Here is a 6,929-nt window from a genome sequence, read left to right on the forward strand (position 1 = left end):
GCCGGGGGGCGAGGGGGGAGCGCAGCGCTGCAGAGTCTGTATTTTAATGTAAATGGACGTAAGCTGGAACAGGCCGGGTGTGTGCTTTATGAGGTGCATGCTCCGTGTTGTCAGTTCTGGACAAGTTCAGCTAAAAAAGCAGGCAGTCGGCGGGATCTGCTCTAACGCTGCGCTGTTAAAACAAACCGGTGGAAGGAAAAATAAACTGGTCAAAGAATTAGCAAACATTTTATTTGGGTAGAAAGTGGTTTCGTTGTTGTTGTTGTTGTTGTTGTTGTTGTTGTTGTTGTGGGTCAACAGATAAATGGCAAAAAGTAAAATTCCAAAATTCACTTTTTTATATTTAATTTTTTTTAGAAAATGTTATTTTGTCTTATTTAAATTCTGAGATAAATAAATCAACCAGCTTCTAACTGTGCTGTTTGTTAACACAGTAAAGCTTGGTAAATTTACTATGATGGAGTGTAAAATCTAATGTATGAACTCAGCATTCAGTTTGCACAGTTCGGTTATCTTAGTGGATTAAACTGCACCAGATTTTACATGGTGACAAAATTCATATCAAATTTGACTTCCGTGTTAGTGCTGCTGCTAATAGTTTTAGCTTGATGAAGACCTGAATTATTGTTCCAGCACAGAAACCTTTAGCTCCAGCTCTGCTTGTGACAGTTCATAACTTTTATTAAGTTGATACTAATATATAGAAACACGTCAGCCTGATTGTTCTCTGCTGTAAACCGCCAACTGAAAAATATCTTTAGTTAAATTCAGGATTTTGTTTTTGAGGAAAACTAACATGTTAGAGTGTAAACATTTTTAAAATATTTCTCTTAAATAAATGTGTATAATTAAACCTTAATATGTGCTAAAATGAATCACTCCCTCCCCCCCAAACTCCTTCTTATAGTGGCTTATTACTTTTTCTGCAATGCAGCTACATTGTTAGAAATACATATAAAATCAATCAAAAAATAAGTCATTTTAGGCTCTCACTAAAGTTCAGGTCGTGAACCGTTATAAGCCATTTATCATTTAGTTTATTATTCCAACTCACCGACTATTTAAGCTCCCGTGTGGCCTAAACTCGGATATTTCCACTTATTGAATCACCGGCAATAAAAAAAAGAGGGAGAGAGAGAGAAACAAAGAACAAAAAAAAGATTTTATTTTCTTCGCGAGCTCACGTGAGCGTTAGGACGCGGATCTAAATTTCTGTATTTTCGGCATTAAAGAGAGAAATCTTACTATTTTCCCCGCCGTCTCCCTTTACCGACAACAAAAACAACAACAAAAATACTTTTCTTCCTCTATTTGTTGGAGGGGGTGAAAAAATCCCCCTAATTCTCGGCAGAGCCATCGCTGTTTTCCTGTTTTTCCTTCACTCTCTCGAGTTGTTTCTGCTGTGTTGCGCGGATCTAGCCTCCACGTTTAATACAACGTGTAATTTCCCCCCTTTTTCTGCCGTCTTCCCTTTGATTTAGTCACTCTTGACTCTCCTTTTGCTCTGGGGCCAACGGGGTTCGCCGTGCGGAGGGAGGTGGAGGGCGCCTTGAAACCGCCCCTCCTTATCTCCTTTCATCGTTCGGCGCTGGGGGCGCCTTGAAACCGCAGGGGCAGTAATTGCTTTTTTCAGGCAGCCCAGTGCGGACTGGCCAACAGCCAATCAGAGCCTTGTTTACACTCATTGATTGACAGCTTGCTGGCAACTCGCCAGCCAATGAGAAGTCTCGCTGGGCCGAACAACCCCGGAGTTTTAACCCTTTGCCTGGACGGATATAAACAAAAAAAGCTGCACGGGAATATTAGCCCGTAGCAGCTCATATATTTCGACATGGAAGCACACACATAAGCCCATATCCTTCCACTTTTAATTGGCTAAATTAGTGAACCATGCGCTAGGCTAACCCGGAGGACAGTAACGCTTTCAAATTATGCACTGATTCAATTTGTCCTGTGTGACTGTGTGTGTATGTGTGTTTGTGTGTGTGAAAGAGAGCGAGCGAGAGAGAAGGGTGGGGGGGAGCAAGAGACAGGTAAATATATGGAATTTAAATGTACAGTTGACTATTTTTTGGCCTTCTGCGTGTAACACATAAACCTCCCCAACATGTGGCTTCATTAAGCCAAATGTTTTGTTTTGGATTAAAATTTTGGGGTGCCTCCAAAAAGTTTTCAGAGAAGAGAGGGCAAAGCGGAATTAAAAGCTGTAACACAATTTCCAATTAAATTAATTAAAAGTATCTCACCGTGAAAGAAAACAAAACGACACAAACACATGTAACTGTAAATAAACGAATGTAACTATTTTTAAAAATAAGTAAACATGTTATACAATGAATCTAGATTTTTCCTCTGTTAACTTCCCTTTTAGAAAATAAAGAAATATGAATATAAGAGGCCTGAAAGCGGCAAACTGAGTTGCTCACCACATGTTTCAACTTTAATGCACTTAAATTGCATCATTTGCTTCAAATGCCCATGTGATTGTAGTCACAAGCATTACAAACATTGTAGGTTATAAAATAGTCTTATTTCATAAAAAAAAGGCTGCAGAAGAAAACGTCCGCCCAATACGCTGATAAAACAAACTGGCCAAATATAAACAATACAACTGATGAAAGCACTTGCATACACTTTCTTAGGGTAAATCTCAATCAGCGGTTATGGTTAGAAATTATGTAAGATTAAAAGATTTATGTTGACAATTTAGTTAAATTCCTTCCGGTTTTTGAAATGTACTCACTCAAATGGACAAAATTGAAATTTTAGCGAATGTTCGCATGTTTAATTTTTTATTACTTGGTTTGTGATAATATAAAATTCTATTGGCATAATTAGAAACTTTTAAATTATTTTCTAATGAGCTTCCATGTAAACCGTTTCCCTGACAACAAGAGTTTGGATGGCAAGTGGTATATCTTCCGGTTGTTTCGGACATCTCAGGGCATATTACATGAGGAAATGGCGTCCAATGCGGGTTAAGTGAGTTCTGTTTGCAAGTTGGAACATCAGTGCTGTTGTTTGTTTTGGTACAATTAACAATGTAAGCCTGAAACAATGTCTCTTCGTTGTACATGTTTAAGCTAATATATGTTACAGTTTACTATGCCTGCTTCCGGTTTACTGCTCTGCAACCTCAAATTTTCAACATAATTGTGAATTCCTACATTAGGTGACATTCCTGTTGTACTTCCAATTCAGAATATTCAACTTTTAATGACAAAAAGAAGTACAGCGTGCTAGCAAACTTGACGTTACCATTAGCATTAAGCTAGTGCTAACAAGACAGAAGCTTTCCAAACAGCCAGACGACGCTGCACACGATGAATGAAATTAAAAACCAGTTATTGGTTAAATTTTTAGCAATATGTTTGCCTTTTAGGATTTATTGCCCAGATAAAGTGACCAATGTAAGTATTTAACTATTTTTAAAGTAATATGTAGGCCTAAATAATTTATTGGTTACATCTAATGTCATCCAAACGTCATATTCATGTTACACCACTTTTGTCCTGTACTAATTATTCATAAGTTCAGACACCGTCGATAATTCACCAAAAACATTAAAGTAGAATTCGTGTTCACGCAACAACTTCAACAGAAGCTTTCATCTCAACCTGTGATCGTTATCGACCCAAGTCATGCAGTAGCTAGCTTAAAATGTTTGTCAAGAGTTCAGTTTGTGTTGGTTGTCACATGTTTAAGTGCGAGTTCAAGAAGCAGTCATGGAATGAACAGTCTGGTTTCTGTTCCTTACGCTCTTCAAAGTAAATGTCTAATTTCCCTTCATTTTTTACTGCTCATTTACAGAAAATATGACAGAATAATTTAGAAAAATTCTTTTTTTTCCCCCTTTCTTTTGTTTCAGAAAATTGAATGTCTCTCTTTGGGAAAAAGGTAAAACCTTGTGGTTAAAACAAATCCCATTTTTCACTGAAACTCCATAGATAATGAACTAAAGCTTAAAGCCGCGTGACCACCAGTGTCAGCAAATTAAAGCAAAAAATAAATATTGCACTTGTGATGTAATATGTACAAAGTTTTGGACTCGCACATTGTGAGCACTGCGCATAAAGACAAGCACAAATTAATGTGGCCTATTCATATTTAGATCGTTTTAACGACCCATATAATATCCTACAAAATTCCCCCTTTACAGGCAGAGCACACATGTTGTGCTTAATCAGGGAACACACGTGCAGCGGGCTCAAATCAAACGTAAAAAGTACATTTCCCCAAAGGAGCATCAGTGGAAATAAAACGATCACATCACCGCCGACACGCGACAAAAAGAACGATCCGGGCCCAATCAGAACCCACTTGGAGCTCCGCTGCAGCGGGATCCCGCGGAATGAGAGCTGGATGCTGTTTATCGCAGGCTCGCGCCTGCTCCGCTCCTCTCTGTGTGTGAGAGGCAGCGCCGAGCTGTGCCGCCTGTCTCCTCGCATTTGCTCCAGCACGCAGCGCGCCGAGGGTTGCAAATCAAACGCCCGCCGTTTCGCTCCGCGGTTCCGGAGGTTCCCTCATTGGCTCCCGGCAGCAGCCAATAGCAGCCTATGTTTACCGTCGGAAGGGAGGGTAGCGGTGGTGGTGGTGGTAGTAGTGCTTCTCTCTCTCTCTCTCTCTCTCTCTCTCTCTCTCTCTCGCTCTCGCTCTCTGTGTGTGTGTAAGAGAGAGAGCGTGCGTGCGTGCGTGCGTGCGTATAGGGCTGCGGGGGAGGAGGGGGATCGCCTCACGGGCACGCTTTCACATTGTCGTCCTCAAACCAATAGGCCTGCGCGTCCACTCCTCCCCGCGCACACACCCCTTCAACCTCCTCCCCCCTCCTCCACCCCTCTCCACCCTCCTCCTCCTCCTCCCGGCGTGTCTGAGTCTCCGGCTGCATGAACGAGCCCCGATTCACTACAAGCCTGAACTTCTATGATGCGTCTCTCCCATACCTCAGCTGAGCGCACACACCAGCGCAGTCTGCAGCGGCAGCAGCGTTAGGATGTAATCAATCCCACATGTTTCATCTGGGCGACTCGGGGATTTTCACTTTGAATATTTTTCTACTTTTTTTTTCTTTCTTTCCTCCTTTCATTTTTAGCCCTCATCGCCGAGCAACGGATCTAAGTTAGCAGTAAGTCGTCAAATGATTTCATTACACTTTCTGTTGTACGTGCGGCGAATATCGCGTTTAGTTCGCTTCTTCCGAGGAGAGGGGACTGTTACCTTAAATTAGCCGTCTTTAAAATTAGGCTTCACCTTTCTAAGGAAGGCTGAGGGGGAAATGACGCCTTTACAGTAAAACAGAACTGGAGACTGGAAGATGCGGGCTGGTGGGGAGAAGCGGGATAAAACCTGTCGACAGTCTTTATTCCGATTCATCTAAACGACAGACAGCAGTGTTTTAAAGCGTTCATCCCGTATATTAACCACCATCTTCTGACCAGTGTGCAGCAGCAGCACTTAGCTGTGTGTGCGTGTGTGTGTGTGTCACTTTTTGTTTTGATCTCTCCTCAAAGCACAAATTACCTGCAGTTTCTTTAAATCATTTATCGCCAGAACAGCTTGAATTTAAAATGTTAATTCAGTGTTTTCGTATAGTTTCCTGTAATGTGTGTGTGTGTGTGTGTGTGTGTGTGTGTGTGTGTGTGTGTGTGTGTGTGTGTGTGTGTGTGTGAAGACTGCAGTGCTCCCTTCCCTCGGCTTTAAGCGCTGAGGAAAACGCCGGGCTGTCTTCGGCTGCAGCCCTGGTTCGCCTCTCCCCGCTCCGGACTGGCCTCTTGCTTTTCTCACCCGGTGCGTCACTTCTGCTTTTGGACTTTATTTTATTTAAAAATGATCAAATGCAGCGGGATATTCTCACCACGCCACACACACACACACACACACACACACACACACACACACACACACACACACACACACACACACACACACGCAAATCTCCGAAAACCCGAGCTAATTTAATAATTAAAAGCTTTTTTTTAAAATAATTTATTTTGTTTTTTTGTGTGCAAAGGTCAATATATTTATGGTTTAATGTATTCTTATTAAAAAATAAAAAAGAGAGCACAAAAGACGCTTTCTGTTTTTTGTCCGAAACCGCAACTGCACGAGATCTGTCAGCCACAATCCTTTGCAGATTTTCTGTTTTTTGTGCAAAGTTCATGTAATGTCGCCTTGACCAGCGGTGGGTTACTTTAGTCTGACGATAGTTTGACCTCTTCCCTGTCTCTTTGTGTGTGGTGGTGTGTGTCTGATGGTAGGAAGTCCTGAAGCCTTTCCACGTTTGCTGGCTTTAAAACGCACACCGCAACAGCTCCAAAGCGATCTTTCTTTCTTGTTTTTTTTTCTTTTTCTTTTTCTTAAGTCTTGCTCGTACCGTTCTGTTTGCGTGGATTTAGAGTCGGAGATTGTTGTTGGACACGGGGGCCCTGAGTGGCTTCTCTGTTGACGTGGAATGTAAACACCCTGAGACGTGTGTTTATGGGCCGAAAATGTAAAAAACCTATAGACAAACGTCAGAGAGGAGAGTGGTGTGTGATTGATGCCCCCGCGGAGAAGGGCCATTGTTTCTCACAGCCTTAGGGCCCCGGAGAAAGAGAAGTGAGGAGCCCATTTTGCCTGCGTTCATTTCCACCACCACCGCCCCCCTCACACATTTTTTTTTTACCCTTTTATTTCTCCCAGCGCTGCCGACCAGATATGCACCACAGAGATAGGCTCTCAAACAAAAAGGAAATTTAATAATTTAAGTGCGCTCTGAATTCGGGAAAAGACTCTTGGTTATACGTTATATGTCAGGGTTTTACGCATAAGGCGCGCACATTCATGAAAGCTGGATCTGTTAGCTCCAATGAACTGTGGTCAATTTTCCTCTTTAAATAAATAAATAAATAAATAAATAAATAAATAAATAAATAAATAAATAAATAAATAAA

General features: G+C 41.6%; 1 protein-coding gene across 5 annotated transcripts in view; it reads left to right on the forward strand.

Moving 5' to 3' along the window:
- Window positions 1-6,929, forward strand: part of bahcc1b (BAH domain and coiled-coil containing 1b) — a 78,819-nt gene that overhangs the window by 5,752 nt on the left and 66,138 nt on the right. Inside the window, exon 1 of one of the 5 annotated variants that reach the window (XM_016675041.1) lies at window positions 2,893-2,982. The exons of 1 other annotated variant lie outside the window; for it this stretch is intronic. The gene's annotated coding sequence lies outside the window, so the exon portion shown is untranslated. Of the gene's footprint in view, window positions 1-2,892; window positions 2,983-3,010; window positions 3,030-4,854; window positions 5,123-6,929 lie in introns of those variants that run through there. 3 more of the 5 variants (XM_016675055.1, XM_016675043.1, XM_016675038.1) reach the window with 3 other exon arrangements.

The sequence above is a fragment of the Poecilia formosa genome, unplaced genomic scaffold, assembly GCF_000485575.1.
Source record: "Poecilia formosa unplaced genomic scaffold, Poecilia_formosa-5.1.2 Scaffold4, whole genome shotgun sequence".
Lineage (NCBI taxonomy): Eukaryota > Metazoa > Chordata > Actinopteri > Cyprinodontiformes > Poeciliidae > Poecilia > Poecilia formosa.